This window comes from Primulina eburnea, chromosome 10 (assembly GCF_022965805.1).
Source record: "Primulina eburnea isolate SZY01 chromosome 10, ASM2296580v1, whole genome shotgun sequence".
Classification (NCBI taxonomy): Eukaryota; Viridiplantae; Streptophyta; class Magnoliopsida; order Lamiales; family Gesneriaceae; genus Primulina; species Primulina eburnea.
The window spans coordinates 4205422-4223238 of NC_133110.1; the positions used below are offsets into that span (position 1 = coordinate 4205422).

At 33.9% G+C, this 17817-nt stretch overlaps 1 pseudogene; it reads left to right on the forward strand.

Annotated features, from left to right (window-relative positions):
* Positions 1-2320: 2320 nt before the first annotated feature.
* Positions 2321-15303, forward strand: LOC140842644 (uncharacterized; annotated as a pseudogene).
* The last annotated feature ends 2514 nt before the right edge of the window (positions 15304-17817 follow it).

Below are 17817 nucleotides of genomic sequence, written 5' to 3' on the forward strand. Positions count from 1 at the left end.
TTGCTGAGTCGTTCACTTCATCCGATGGACGGTAGAAATTGCATAGGAGGGGTGGATCCAGCGGATAGCGATAGGGACAATGGGTTGATGGCTATTTGTGTTGGATTCTTTTTGAAATTTTACGTACAAGTTCATGAAGTTATAAATCTCGACTCTTCAAAACGCATGCATTCGTCGGATTTCACCTTCCTCTATTTCACTTCTCTGGTGCAAAGTCCATTAGATCGCGCCATCTTACCCTCCCCAAGACCCCCTGTCCCCGGCCACCTTGTCTTATCTTGACCAGTTTTCCCGACTTATCAATCTCAACTCTGCTTGATGTGTATACTTGTTTTGATGTTTCCGCGAATATGTAGATAACATGTTCTATGTCGATTATTGGAGTTGTAGGATGGCTTTTGATTCCATTTTGTGGGTTGTACTACATGTAGGAAAGTGATTTTTCCATTGATTTTAATGAAAATGTTAGTTAATTGTCTCAAAATGTTTGAAGCCATACACATTTAAGATTCATTTCACTACGTTTTCAGTAAACTACAATGGTCTCCCCTCTTACCAAATCTTGTACACTACTAACTTGGAGCAAAGTCATTCTTGACCAAGAAGCTACAACTTGTAATAATATTTCCTACATAGGCTCTTGGAAATAATTTTTTTGGTTATTTTTTCAAAATACGACAATGAGATCAAACAATATAGAGTAATATGTATTAAACAATTACAAATTCCAAAATAAAAAATAAAAATAAAATAAAATGGAGAGTTGTTAATAATGGTCCAAGAGGTTACTTTCATGCATGAGTGTAGACCCAAGTGTCCTATAAAATGGCGTGGGTCTCAATCATTCACAAATCACATATTCCCATGTTGATGAATATTCAAGCAACCAATTCCGCCCAGTGTCTTTGGATTCAATTATTCAAACACATGGCAGTTTTATACTAAAATTACAGTAATTATTATTATTTTTTTAAGTGGTCAGTTGCTCATTGAATACTAAAAAATAAATCAAATATTTCTGGGAGATTATGGAAATAAATCAAATAGCATATAATGTATCAAAAATTTCGATATAGTAAAATAATTAATGGTGTTTGTCATCTCTCTCAAACATAACTCGATAGATGGTATTATATCGATAATGTATCGAAAATTTCATTACAGTAAATAATGGTATACCGAAATTTCGGTGTGATATAAATTTCATATCAAACATTTTAGCATACTATAACGAAATTTTCTTACATTATTGGTACAATATCGATATAATATCATCTATGTGAGTTATGTTTGAGAAAGCTAACATGTACCATTAATTGCTCATTTATGCGTCAATCTTCATTTAAGTACTTGTTACTAATTACGTTACTATCAACCAAGTTCTGCCTAAAATTGCATAGTCGAACGGGTAGCTGTCAAGAAAGGAGTTTTGCATGCAATACATTATGAATGGGTTAGGTGAATTGCGTGAATCGGATGCAATCAATGCAATTCACGCCGTTGGAATCCAGGCTTTCTTCTCTATGGATAGACCCGATTGCTGATTATATACGCCATCTCTGCTGAAGTGCACATGGATCTTTTTTAATCACGGTCGGAGAGCCGCACACTAAAGGGCTAACCTGAATTGACCCATACATAGTTTGCATATCGAAGAAACTGGTCTGTTCGACCGGCCCTATCTCATTGCAAAAGTTGACACGTGTGTGTTCCATACAATGAAGATGTTACATGTGTCATTTTTTAATAGTTTTGGGACACTATTCATATGGTTAGAGTCGAACAAATCGAAAAACTGATGTTATGAATACAGTCCCTTAGATTTCCTATGCAAAATTGTAATTAATGATTTGATAAATTGTTAATTAGAAACGCGATTTCAAGATTTTTTATAGAAAAAGGTGTACATATACTATGCAACTTTTTTCTTTTTCCTCTGAAGTGAGGCCGGGGTGAGTCAAAATTTGACCAAACTCATCACATTCCCAACCTGTTGTGAATTTCGCGTACCTCCGAAAACAAATTTGTGTTAAATTCCCTCCATTACAACCTGGACAACCGTATTCAGTGAATTACGTTATTGGGTCGGGTCACTTCTTTTACTCAATCATCTGCGCCTAAAATGGATCACATTCTAGGCCCGCTTATATGGTGGGCTTTTTAATTCGGAGGCATTTAAATTGAATGGGCTTAAAATTATTTGGGTTTTAAATCAAACTCAGCCCATGCTTGACCTACTAAAATCCTTTCTCAATGAGTATATTTCGGAATACCTTCCTACATTCTCTGTAAAAGTCGGGAAGAAAGACGACTCGGAAAAATGGTGAAACCGAAATCTCAGTCGAAGAAGTCGCAAAAAACGTGGGGTGGACTTCAAAGTAATATTCAATCTTTGTTTAGCTTTTGAAGTTCTAGTTATTTGTTAAAAAAATTCTGTTTGGAGCATTGTGGTTGTTGAATTCTAATATTTATGATATTATTGCAGAAAATCAAGCGAAAAATTGGTAGGAAATTGCCGCCTCCGAATAACGCTACAATACTGAAATAAAATCGAAATCCATTGTTCTTCCTGAGCAAAGTATAGCATCGGACAAGACCGGTTTAGCAGTCAGCAAGAAGGGGTTGACACTTAAAGAGCTCCTTCAACAGACAAGCCATCACAATTCCAAAGTCCGGAAAGGTGGGTCTTTAATGTCTGAATTTGTGATTACTTTTGTTAGCAATGCAGTGGAATTAATTGTTAAATTTATTGGCGTGAAGAATGTTAGAGCTATAAATTATTGATTGATCTGCCTATAAAAACTCGAGATATTGGGCCAAGCTTATCGAAATGATGTCAAATGTAGTTGGTCGATGATACTCGGCACCTTTGTTGTATAATGCCGTGCCGACTAGCATGACTATGATTTGGATGTTAATTTAGTATAGGTTCCCAATGTTTAGTTTACACAAGCAGGATGTGTAAAAACACTGAACTAATTGTGGTTCGCCACTTTAGATGACAACCATTGTTTACAAAATATCCTTTGGTTAGCTTGGTTCTATTCCCAGGGGGCTGAGGTAGTAGTGGGGTAGCAGGAAAATTTCTAACTTTGTATGATTCTTTTGAAAAATTAAGTTTCATGAGGCTCTATTGTGTCGACCTGCCGTCCATCAATGAGATTTTGTTAATGAGTTGTTAAGGAATAGGGATCTTGCAAATGCGAGCTTGTAAAATAGTTCTGGATATAAATATATAAAATCTTAATCAAGAAATTATATATTGACTGTATATTTGATGTGCGATCGAGCAACAGTTACTTATATTGACCAGTTATTTTTTTAAAATTTATTTAGGGAAACTTAACATTTGGAACTAGATAATTAGATTGGCTTATAAATCTTGAACTTTGTTTGGATGTTTTTGCACGTTGATATGACACTGTTACATAAAAACATAATAATGCTATAAATTTGTAGTGTTTGTGTGAGTGTGTCTTATAAATATAGATGAATGCATGCATAGAGCAGTTAGGTTTCAAGTGAAGCAGACTTGATCTCACTGAACCTTTACTTGATTCCTAGAGAGGTTGGGTTTTATGGTTTATGCCCTCTAGTCTCAACAGAGGGATGTTTTCTTGAATGATCAAAAGGACTGAAGGACCTCATGCAGGGTTGTCGCGATGATGCATTGCTTTGGTTTTTCTTCGTTCTCTTGCTATTTTAACATTGCGAAGCTGGTTAATTGAATCGGGTAAACTATTGATTTAATAATGTGCTTTTGGTAGTTGTTAAGGATGTGTCGTGTCCTGTATGATGTCTTGCTTCTCATTGTTGTACGATAAATGGTAATGGGAAGTGTTTATCCTTTCTTTAGATGCATTACTAGGATTAAGGAATATTTTGCTGACACACCCAGCTGAGCTGAAGCTGCATAAACTCGCTGTTATAGAGAAATGCGGGAACGCATTGGTGATCATGATAAGTTGGTTCGCGAAAACCTGTATCAACTTTTTAAGTCAGTAATTTTCCCTGGATGCAAAGAGGTAACTGGAAATGCTAAAGTGACTTTCAGATTTCCTGAGTGAATATTAAATTCAATTTATTACTTTTAAATATGCTGTATCTTGAATCTGTTTCTTTTGCAAGCCATTTCAGTGCCATTTACATCTGTCTCTTGTATTTCTTGTAACATAGGTTTAATAAAATCTTGGTTAATTTTGGCTATATTCCTGGTTGTATTTGCTTTGCAGATAATTGTAATCCATGTACTTCTTCAAAATCATATCCTTAATTACTAGTAGGACCATGAATGTTTAAATTTTTTATTTTATATCCGGAGATGTTAATGGAAAGAAAACTTTAAATTTTAGTAATTTGGGTGGAGATTTTGCTTTAAGGAAGGTTGTAGCCTCTTTGTGTCATCAGATATTTATGAATTATCCTGCTTGGTCTCCTTTCCTGTTTTATTTCTCTAGTTTAAGATACAGGCTTAGCATCTTGAGACTTTTGGGACTCAGTGTAGCAATAGAGACAAGGCATGTTTCTCTTTCGAAAAGTTAGGTTGATTTTTAGAGTTATTTTAGAATATTGATTTGATTCTTGAAAGCTTAGAATACTGGACAAGGGATTCTACATCCAGAGTTCCTAAATTTTATTGTTTCAAATATGGCATTTTTACCATAAAAAACTCAAAGTAAACTCTCGTTCAAAGGCAAATAGCTTAGAAATATAATGGGAGTTGCTGCCAATTTATAAAAAATATTCACTTTGTACATAGTTAGCATTGGACCGGTTCGAAGGCCGAAGCTTAACTTTTCTTCCCACTTTCAAGATCCAGAAGTTTAGTTGTTATAATGAAGTCTTGTTAGTTATGTATACACTCCTTATAATTGACAAATGCAAGCATCTCATAATACGTAATGATTTTGTAATGTTCATTGTGGAGAACTTGGATTGGTTTAAAGTGGAAAGGTAAAATTACAGTTATTTTTCACTTGATTCTCTTTTTTCTTTTACAGGATAACCAAGGTCCCATTGTTTCCTTGATGATGCCGTATATTTTTAATGCCATGACGCATTTAGCAATTGAAGTGCGATTGATGGCTTTTAAATTTTTTGACCTCACTGTCGAGCACTACCCTTCTTCATTTTCCTTGTATGCTGAAAAGGTATGCTCAGTTTCTCCTTCAATATATAGATGCTTGTTGCTTTTATCTTTATTGTATGTGATGCAAATTATAATTCTATTGGGAGATGCTATTTAACTCCGAATTTGGTAAAACACTCAATCTTACTTATTAATTTAATTAACTGACAACATTATCCTTTATAATTTTCAGAAGATAAATACACTTTAATATGTTAATTTAAGAGTAAAATAGTTTTTGAAAACAAGTGTTCACATGCCATTCAATTATTTCAAATTACAAATATAAATATGAAGATGGTAAATTTTTTTAATGAGAATTATACATGAATTTTTTTTAATACCAATTAAATGAATTTATTAAAATAATTGACGTTATTATACCAAATAACATAGCTCTTGATCAATTTCACATCGAAATAATAGTAATGTTAATATTTTCTTAATTATGCCACATAAAAATGAAGAAAAAATTTTACCTGGTTATTTAGAAATAAATAATTTTTTTAAAAACTATTATCAAAATCATATGAATTTCTAATATTTAGATAAACTATAATATTATTCAAAGGTATTAGAGTATGTAGTCCGTCAATAATTATTACCAAGGTAAAAATAGTGAAGATAATCTTAAATTTTTAGAATCGGTTGTTTATTGCATAAATAGTTAAATCCAATTAATCTAAATAACTAGATCAACAAGTTAAAGTATGAATAACAAAGTATTTTTCTCAAAATTTTGATTTATCTAGCATAGGTTTAAGGGGGATAAATAAGGATCAAGATACATTGATAAAAAATCTTTAAAATTAGTTTTCAATTTATAAAAACATAAAAACCAAACTATTAATTTAAATTGTTTCAATCGATTATTATTATTGTTATATATAAGGAAAAAGTTCTGATTAAATTTTGAAATATATTTAATAACAGTTAATGCGAAAGATATTTTATTATGGGTTTTGAAAATCAACTAAATTTATATAGAAATTTAATGCAGGGGTAATATTTTCAATTGACCAAAAAGGTAAGATGGAGTGTTGATTAAAGTGTTAATAACACTTCCCAATTCCGTAAATTTTAATAGTTTGAAGCTCAATATAACTAGTGCCTGAAGGAGTGTTGATTAAAGTGTTAATAACACTTCCCAATTCCGTAAATTTTAATAGTTTGAAGCTCAATATAACTAGTGCCTGAATTTATTTGCATATTTTGATAGCAGATAAGAAAGCGGTGATGTGATTGGGTTGATTCATCTGTTGTAGCCACATATATTTCCCATTGAAATGAGAAATTTTATATCTTTGCTTTTCGAGTGTTGTAATATCATTATTCCTTCTTGACGTAATGAATTTTTTTGCTCATGTTCCAACAACTTGCAGCCAATGCAATTCTGTTTTAGCTATTATTTATCTTCCTTTTGGTCATATTGTGTACTCGTACTGTTTCTCGAAGTTTTATCATCCTTTTTATTGATCCCATCTGCAGATTCTCTGTAATTATGAAGATATATTACGTAAGAATCAATTTTTAGATGATAAGGGAAAGTTAAAGAGCTTGCTGTCTGGATTGGCTCGCTGCTTATCGCTGTTGCCATCTGATGGAAGAGATCAATCGTCATTTGATAATGTACTCTTTGGTATTTTTTATTTGGCAAAAAATGTAATGGCGCTGCATGCTCAGTTTTGCAATAATTCTTATTATTTTATGCGTATTAGGATGGCTGTGAGCTTCTTTAAGTGGAACCTGCACCTAGATATTTGACCTTGTCAGTGTTTTTTTGGGGGGTGAGGGTGGGTATCTTCACAAAGTTACATCAAATGCCTTTAGTGTACTATATAGGTGTCGAAGAATTATACAAGGGAAATTGTGGGTTCGTTCCGGACCTTTTGGGGCTGTCTTCTCATTTTACCATTGTTATTCATGAATAAGTCTATTACTTAGCCTGAGCTGATGAATTCCATGGTACCATGATGCATTAAGCTATCTTCAAAGCAATCTGTTTTACAAAGTTCTGTATTTGTCCCCTGCTGTCCAAAGATCTTCCTCGGTCTGTGCTGTGTATTTAATGCTAAATTTGTGTTTTACAGGATGTCCCTTCTCATAACATTTTTCATGCATTTGAGTCTGAAGCTACTCATGAGATTATCAGTGAGTGCGAAAACCTTTTTCAGTTCTACATAGTGCATTATTTTATCGCATGCTGGTCGCGTGCCAAGCTTTGTGCATGACTACTTCCCCGTTCGCCTTCTTCAATTGCATTGCGTTTGACATTTGTTTTTTTATATATCATTCGTGTGGTGTGTAGATTCATGAGATCTTTTCCCTCTATTTTTTAGTTATGCATGTTGATTGCCTTCACTATCTATACTATATTATTAAGTTTGAGATCATTATAGTAACTAAATTTTGGTGTCATGGTCTGTTTTAATAATTATATATATTAATAAATTGTTAAAACTTTAATGCAAGCCACTTATTTTCAGCGGATAGAGTCTTTGTTTAGACATTAAGATGTATGTTCATTTCTACTTGTTTTTTTTATTCCTTTCTTTTTTCTATTTAGTTTTTAATTCATATATCAAAATTATAGTGTAGTTTATCACTATTTCTTATAATTACATTTTGATTTTCATTTAAATATAAACCAAGTGAATTATAAAAAATATTGTACAAGCACCACACACAACTAGTTTCCATGATCTATTTCTATTATTAGTTTGTGTTGATGCTTTTATTTTAACATTAGATGCAATTTTGGCTGATTAAAACTCACTTGCAATCATCAAGCTTGACCATTCTTCACTTCCATTTCATGTTTTGCAGGGATTGCTGACATTATCAAGAAACTGAAGGATCTGTTGCCCATCTTAGTTTCTTGTTTCCTGGATTTCATGCCATTGGTGCACAACATTACACAGTTAGATGCACAATCATGTGATTGCATGCAATTTATTCTTCAAAACATAGATCTCATAGCCAGGTTTATGACTTGTGGGGGTTATGGAAGTGAATCAGATCAAAATGGTTTTCTACCTTATCATAAGCCTGATAAGATAGCACATGATGATGGACATTTATTCCCTAGAGCGATGAAGAAGTTGTGGGATGTTTTTCCTCTCAACTTAGTTGATCATCTATCTGGAAAGGTGTGTATGTAATTGCGCGACTATTTTGTTGGCAGAAAAATTTTGTTGATCAAAGAATAGATCTAATAGCCAGGGTCTATTTAAACGTGTTCCACTTGACTCTTGAGTTTTTGTCGGCACCACAAAATTTGTTTGAGCAAACATTATTAACAAGACGCTTTCTTGGACTCCATCTACAATTCAAATAACCGTCCATGGGCTCAAAATTGTTGTGACGAACCTGATGTTCTGCTGAAGCTGTCCAATGTTATTTGTTTCCTTTTGTTGAATCATCTGCATAGTAACTGTAATGGTTATTTCGAAATGTGCTACTTTTTTATGGATCTAGCTCCAGGTTATGTTACTTGCCTGCCTCTCTCTCTCTCTCTCTCTCTCTCTCTCTCTGGACCTCATTCACCAATCTCTCTTGTTTTCAGGAAATTTAGAGTTTAGACCTCTCATTTTTCTTTCTTTTTTGCATTGCAGGATGATGATCGAATCTTAATGCTAAATACGTTAATTATCCAAATATTTTTGCGATTAAGTGACTGGAACTACTCCCCCCCTTCTTTAGTGGAGAAGTTTTTGGAATTTTTTGAGAGCTCACTGCCTACGAAGGTTTGTTCAGGGACTTCCATTTTTTCAGTGCTTACATAGAATAGTATTGAGATTTTCAGTGGACTCTTTTCAACTGATCCAGGGACAAATAGCATTGATTACCAACAAATTTGTTTGCTTCTTTGTGTGATATTCTTTCATTTTTTTCAGTTTCTTTGTGGCTTAAAACTATGATCCTATATCTAGTATTCTAATTTACTACCAACAAGTTTGCTTCTTTCTGCGATATTCTTTCATTTTTTTCCATTTCTTTTTGTGGAAGACTATGATTTTATATCCAGTAGTAGTATTTATTGTTCTTTATCCTTAGAAATTATCTTAACCTATTGATTGAAGTTCTTTTAAGTAAGTAACATTCTTTTCTTCAAATGGGGAAACATCTTTTGCATGTCAAATTAATGCACATACTTGCAGATACAACTGGGCAAGGTGCTTCAGGGGAAACACTTGCTTGCACTCATACCATACATTCCAAAACTAACCAAGCGAATTTCTGGTGAATGGAGATCTCGCATTCTTCAGGTCTGATTTAGTATTGAAGTATTTTATAACTTACTGGTTATTTATTAATGTAATTATTAATTTGGGACTGGATTCTGGGGATAATATTATCAATGATGCAGGCTTTTACTGCCTTTTTCCGGAACTGCAATCCAGAGTCTTCGATGAAATTAGCTTGCCTTTCTGCAATCGAAGAAATGTTGGCTCTTGTAAGATATCTTCCGGCGTTATTAGGTTCAGAAGTTATGGACCAAGTATACATTTTAAAAATAACTAGATTGCATAATGGACCGAGTATACATTTTAAAAATAACTAGATTGCACTTATACTAAGGACATGGTGGATAAGCATAACGTACAACCTTTGAATCTGAAGTTGACAATCATTTGTGTTCTGTTATTGGGTTTTAATATCTATGCATGATACTGACATGCAAAGCTTCTGGATGGTAGTTACTTAAGGACATTATTGATGATGATTGATGACTTGTTAATGCTCCTGGATCAAAGTGACACAAGATTAGATATTTGCTTGCAATGTATCTACCAGTCATTTACTTGTGGCCTCCGACAATTTTAACATATCACTTTATATCGATGAATAAGCATTAGCCAAGTATTATTTGCATAATATGAATAGGAAATGTTTTACACTGCCTTCAGTTATTGTGTTATCTGTTGGAACTTATATGCTGATGAAAGTTCACATCTTATTTTCAATCTTGAAAATGTCATCTTCTGGAAGTTGGCTGCTATACGTAATCCTGCTATATTTTTGTGACTGAGAATGTAAGAACAATTATGTTAGTGGCTTACTAAACGTGTTTCATAATTCATATTACTTGTATTGTTTGACTTCTAAGAGAGAGAAATTCGGGAGATGGGGGCAGACACTATCAATGATCTGTGTTCCATAAAATTTATTTTCGACATTAGTCTGATTTAGTGTCCTATTTTCTATCAGATATTTCCTTGACCAATTAGTAGTGTGCTACACATATAGACAACATTCCTATTACACATGAATGAATTATTTTGCCGTATCTATGCTGATACAGTGGTAGACATCATGCTGTTGAATTTGATTTCTCTTCCTATTGTTATTCACTATAATTTTTTGGCCCAAATTTTTTGTGCAGCAAGAAGAGAGCTGGCTGTACCCAGATGCAACTGATCCTACGTTGTTGGAATATCTGATATCCTGGATAAGGGATCTTCCATCATTGCTAATTCTATTGGATGATAAAAACCCATTATGCTCAAAGGTAATTTGTGCTCACCATATAGAAATTGTCTGTAATTTCCTACCAGGAAGATACGTTGGCATTGCAAAATCCTTGTTTGATTGTTGTTATCTCCAGGCTGTCTTGCGCCTCCAACTTAGCCTCGGACAAAAAGCTCCAGTGAACTCTCTTATCTCTCGGGAAATCGACAATATTCAGTTTGGTCTTGGAGGTTTTTACTGCAGACAAGTTGAGAAAGGTGAGGACTGTTGGTTGTTCTTTTCTTCTTAATTTACATTTTCCACATATTAAATGCGATTCTTGTTTCGCAGACATGTGCTATGGTCCGTTTGTAAGGCTCGGTGCAGAAATTCAAGAACTTGCCATTTGTTGCCTTCGGTTTTTCTCTTTCATCGACTCCCTGCTTCTACAGTCACTAGTTTCTTGTTGCTTGTGTGAGTATTAATGAGCCAGCCTAAGATCTTTATAGTTTTTTGCGGTTGAAATTCAGCTATTTTTGTGTTTTCTTTATGACCGTCTTCATGGATCAATCTCTTTAAATTACAGTTGATGTGATGTATGTTCATCTTCTATGTTGAAATTTATTGGATCTCTTTTGTGCATGTACTACTTTTGTGAACGTAAACTTATTCATGGATTTTCATGTCACTCTACTTCAGATGATGATCTTGAGCCATATATACTTTTTCGCATTTTAGAAGTTCTGGACTGTGCCTTCAGAGATGGACATATCCAGATTGCTGAATACGCAAGTTTCCATATAACTTTACTCTCAAGGTTCCAAGTTTATCCAGGTAATTTTTAATTGATCTCAGTTGCATCTTACTCGTGGTTGTATAATTTCCATTGAATGACTTTGTTGATTTTTAAAGTTTTGGCTTATTTGAATATGCAATTTTGATTTCAATCTCGGTTTGTGGCCATGCATGCTTGTTGTTAGCGAATGTACTTTGTAATCTTGTGCTATGCTTTACGGGAAAGGGGTAGAGATATTGGTGGGACAAGTTTCTTATAATAAATTCAGTTGGAGAAAGTAGAAATAGACGTACATTGGCTGTCATCATCAGATACTGCTTTTGTGCTGACCACCAGAAGTAATGTTAGATTGGATAAAAGAGTCTTACCCTTCCTTTCTTGCAATGCAGTAAAGATTTTGCAATGATTTCCGCATAGCACACACCATAGTCATGTACATCTTCTTTGCTCAACAAATAAAATATGTTATGTGTAACTTCTTTTATTTTGAGTGGCAATACATAAACTGTGTGATAGTTTAGGTCCTGTAGTTTATTTATCCAACCTTTTCTTGCAGTATATCATTGTGTTTTTTCATTTGTTGTTCTCAGAAGTAATTGCTTTTACTTTACTTTTGTGTTGTAGTTACTTTAGATTTTTCCCTTGCAATTTATTACTGAATGGTTTGGATTGTTATGCAGAAAAAATTTGTCCTGCCGTGAACTACGATGGGAAGTCAAACCGCAAGACGTTTAGTTCTGTAACCAGTACTGTCTGCAAATATTTGGCACAGATTGGTGATGATTATCTTGTTTTCCAGATGCTGGAGAAGATAATCGTTGATCAAATAGTATGTTCTGTAATCATCTACTTGAATTCAAATACTTCTTTTGTCGGTGATTTTTTTGGGACATATTAATAAGATGGCTTACTGCTTCTGAAAGATCTCAATCACTTGTCTCTTCTTGATGTACATCGGATTTGTCATTTAAATATCATTGATATGCGATGTCAGTTCATTAAACTTTTACTTAATTAACTATGCTTCAGTGTGGTGAAATATCAATGGACAGCAAGTGCGCTTTTCTCAGGTTGCTCATCTCCCTTGATTCCAAACCGACTAGACTTTCTGACCTGAGCATCACCAAGATTAGCAATGTCCTTCCGCAATACTTAATTGATATCTCACTTGTGAGTAATTTTCCTGTAATTTGTTTGATTGATATGTGCGTGCGTGCTTGCTATCTTACATGAAATGTTTTACCAGTACTCAATTAATCAACAAGATAAGATTGTAAGAGTTCCCAAAACAGTTCTATGTTGAAGACAATATCATTCTGGTTGATGACTTGATGCCACCAAGTCCTGGTCAGATTCCAATACCAGGTCACTAAGACGTTTAGACATAACATATGGTGACGGGCGACTTTCAACAGACTAGTAGAGGTGTAATGCAAAAGTTCCAACAACGGCGGTTATCCTTTAGGATCGTGTTTTGTTTGAATTAGAGAATTCAATATTTATTAGCGTATTTGATTAAAGCTGACTACCTTCTTGTTGTTTGGCACTCTGTCGCATATTGTTTCCACAATTTTGTCATTTGTTGACCTTATGAACAACTTGATAACACTTCTATCTCATTTCAATTCAATCTTAACTGGGATAGAAAGTTCCACTTTTGTTGAAGGATTGTATCTGAATATATCGATCTCTATAATATTCCTGTCCCTTTTTTGTATTGGGTATATAATATGCACTCATCAACCCCAAATGCAAAAAGAATAAAAACAATTTTGGCTCGAGGCACCTGAACTGTAACCCACATTCGTACGTCTAAACAGAAAAAAGAAGAAAATTTGACCATAGTTGAGCTTAAAAAACCTGCCTTATTTTTTCCATATCTATTGTCAGAATTTTTTTGGTTTTAAATTTACTCTGTCATTCTTGCTGATGCAGATTTTTGAGGATGGTGACCAGAAGGCGACTTCTGCCATAATTGAGAAACGAAGACAATATTATCTGTTACCTTCCTTTTATCTTTTTCATAGTAGTAAAAAACTTGCAAATCTTGTTCTAGAAGTTATGGCTTCTTGGGTTTCTGAGGTTAGCTCAGTGTTTAGTACTCTTCTTTTTCATTCCTCCATCGACCGTTCGACTAGGGTATGTGCCATTACCTCTGTACTTCGTCATATGTACAAAGATGGCAAGATGAGGCAAATTCTGTTGTCATGCAATGTGCAAATAGAGACCATGTTACAGAATCTGCTAACTTTACTGGTATGCATTATCTTTATTTTACCTCTTGAAACTTTGATTTTAACATAAAACTAAAATGATTGCTGGTCAACAGCTCAGGGGCTTTTATCAAATGACAAGCATAATATTGTATTCTAGTGTTGTACACAAATAATGAATTATGTAATTTTGGCACCATCACCACTGCCATATTCATTTTCTACAGTCGTCGGAAAAAACAAACTTGATGTTAGAGGAAAAATTCAAAATTCAAAGTGCATATGATCGTTTGAAAGCTATCAGTGGCAATGATGTGGCAGGATGTCCATAACTTCGGAGCATGCTCAAGTAAAGTAAGTTCTTCTGGCTCATCTGTGCTTCTGTAATGGATTTGAACATTTAGTCTGAAAAATGTTTCAATGGAATATATCCTTGGGATTCTATCCAGCTATCTTCAAAACATTTTAAATTTTTTGTCGTGATTTCACTTGAAATGGAACATTGAAAATGCAATGAAATTCTTCATTTTTATGCTTTCCTCTGTCACTCTTCTCGACCATATCTGAATCCATTTGTGGAGGACATGTAGTGGGAATAATAATTCAGCATGTTTATTGGCTTTTCTGTTTAGTTACATCACCGTTTTAGGGGAAAGGGCTCTCTAATGGCCCAACCTTTTACCCAACATCTGTTCCATTCTGAACAGTGAAGTTTGAAGCCTGCTTTCTAAGATGCAGAATGATAGATTTCATTAGTCGGTCAGCTTCCAACCAAGTTTCCAATCTTACATCGGACCATTGTGTGGGTCAGGTTTCGTTTGTCATACACCCGAAATGAAGAACAATGGGGAGAAAACTGGCAGATGGCTCCATAGCAAACGTTGAGGCGTGTCACGGCAAATCTATGAGCATAGGTACTTAATAGGCATCTTCAAGTTTGTCGTGAAGTTGTGAGATAGGTATTTACAGATTTTGATAAACTTCACGCCTTTTGTAAAGCTTCGTATATTTTATAATTTTCTCTTGTGAGAGAATCTCCCAATTTATGATTGATGAAAATCATCTATTATAGCACAGCAGTCAAATTTTCTCTGGTCAGGATGACGTTTCACCTCACTTAGTAGGTGATGGCTTTAGTTTCTTTCTTACTTGTTTTTGAAGCTGTTTTAAATGTGCAAATCTTGTCTGTTTGCTTTTCTTCTGTTAGAACATTTTCCTGTTCCAGCAATTCTTGATTTTGTACTTGCAGAATGACTTAATAACATGGAGTTGACACTATCCAGATAATTTGTAATGGATGCCTTCGTTGATCAACAATCTGCTCCAGCTGTCGGGCCTTTCGGCGGTTCTAATGACAAAGTATATGCTTGCTTGGCTGCAAACTGTCTATCTGCGGTTTTTTGTAGCTTTTGCAGAAGACGTGGCCCCTTATTCTTGAGTTGGAAAATGAAGTAGAAGCAACCAAAGACATCAGATGTATTCATGAAAAGTGTGAGGAGGGTGCGTACCTAGGTTTTAGGAGCTTTCCATCTCTACCAGAAAATCAAAAAGCAAATAAAAATGATTGTTTGCATAAAAACAATGCTTAACATATCTGTGTGTGTGATTATTTCTGTCCTTGCAAATAGCAATATCTTTTAAATCTCTCTGATACTTGATTTTGTGCCCACTAAGAAGCAAATTTATGGTCTTCATAGATTCCAACATTCGATTTATTTGGTTCAAATATATTTTATTTTTGGACAACAAACCAATACATATCATGATAAATATAAGGAAAAACTATTAATTAAAATGATAATTATACAGATTTACTACCTGAGGCCGTTCTTGAGCATCTTACACCCTGTGTCGGACTCGTAACTCCCATACAAAGGAACATAAATGTGAAAAAATGAATTTGCCCTCTCTGACGCCTTCTGTGGGAGTACCATCAATGGATTACATAGGTTTGAGTGATGCATTTTGTTAATTGTCCTACATCGATTGGATAAATAATCTTTGAGTGGTATATATGGGATTTGATAATCCTCTCCCTTTGAGTTAGCTTTTGGGGTTGAATAGGTCCAAGTTTCAATCTTAACATGGTATCAGAGCTCAGGTTTCACCGTTATGTGTTGGACTGTCTATAATTAGGCCACTCGTTCTGCTCATAATTGGGTCATTTGTAAACTCCACGCTCCAGATGTTCATTCCTGGGCGTGAGAGAGGTGTGTTAATTGTCCCACATCGGTTGGATAAATAAATTTTGAGTGGTATATATGAGATTGGACAATCTTCTCTTCTTGAGCTAGCTTTTAGGGTTGAGTTAGGTCCAAGTTCCAATCTTAACACACTTGGTATTTTACGTGCATGAATCACTTTGGCACTTAGTTCGTACGTACTCCTGTGTTATAATTTGTTAACATACGATATAATTGCAGAGATTCAGTTTTTTGTTGTATATTAAGAGTTCTTGCACCAAAACAAAACAAAACAAAACAAGCAAAACTAAAGACAAGAAAAGAATAGATTAAAAAAATCATAATATGTAGGAATATCAAATTAAATTCTAATTTTGACTGATTTCATGAAAATCCTTCTATTCTACTTTTGCATTATTGAAGCTCATTTATCTTAGTATTAGAAATGGAAATATAAAGGCCAATGGTTTAAAGGAAGTTAGTAGCCTGATTTATGATGTTCTTGGTTAATGACATGTTAGTGTAAGAGTAGTACACTCATGCACGGTTTGTTAATGATTTTTTTCTTTAAAATGTTCTTCGAATTTTTTTTATTGATGAATAAATAAGTCTTTTAATTAGACACCCATTTAAATGAATGTTTGTCAAATTTATCAATTTAAATACCAATAAATCTATATCATGATAAAATAATTTATTGGATAAGATATAATTAAATTAATAAATCAAAAAGTTATTTTTAATTCATAGAACACATATTTGTACATTTAATTTATATTTGTAATATAATTTCACACATACTACACTACATGATGATTAATTTTAGGATATTCTCCAATTTCATTTAAATTTCTTAGTCTATATAAATGTAGTATCAGTCTAAATTTTGATTATATTGTGTTAGTATTTTAATATTGTGAATTAATTTTTATTTCTAAATAATAAACTTTATATGAATTATAATACAATAAATAGATAAATATATGATTGAAGATTTAACCGCACTGTCACACAGTCATTCATATTTTAAATAAATAAAAATCATATAATATTATTAATTTTTAAAAATATTAGTAAAAATTTGTGTGAGACGATCTCACAAGTCATATTTGTGAGACAGATCTCTTATTTGGGTCGATCACCCATGAAAAAATATTACTTTTTATGCTAAGGGTATTACTTTTTATCGTGAATATGGATAAGGTTGACCCGTTTTACAGATTATGATCCGTGAGATAGTCTCATATGAGACCCACTCTAAAATATTTTATATTTTTGTAATTATTACACAATCAAAATATTTGAGTTGGGCGAGATTAAAAATTGAACTAGACCCCATAAATTTTTGATTTTCCAGATATTCAAACAAAGGAAAGGAATTCTTATTTAGGAAATTATTCTATTCTAAATCTTCGGGAAATATTCAGAAATCGTGAAAAGTAGGTTGTCGAGACTGAGTGAAAAGCGTTGAAAAAAGGGGCATTATCGTCCAGAAATAATGAGAGAATCGCAACGAGGAAGCACATTTTTCCAAAAGCGTGTTTGCTAAGATTTTAGTACCAAAAAGACAAAACCTCACTGTATAGAAACTTTTGCTTGGACTACAAGTAATTTCGCTGTTGAAACCACTCAGTAAACCCCACGCAATCTGCGTTTTTACTTTTTTTATCCCAAAGATACCCCCGTAGCCAATATTTAATACCTATAATACCCCTAAAGAAACGCTATATAAGGCATTCCTCTCTCCTTCTCTGGTTGATCAAAATATTGGGCAGAAGCCGACGCCATGGTGGAAGGCAGCGGCGAGCCGGCGTTCCCGGTGTTGTTCTTCGATGGCGAGAAGGAGATGAACATAGGAAGTGTGAAAATAAACCCTGCTTTACAGTACAAGCCGTTTCAACTCATGATGAGCCAAAAGATCGGGATATCGCCGAATCAAATTTCTATTTACCTCGTCGACACGAGAAAGATTCCGGAGCTGCCATTCACAGAGTATCGCCGGAGAATCCCAATCACCGGAAAGGTAAACTTCGGGTTGATATGTCG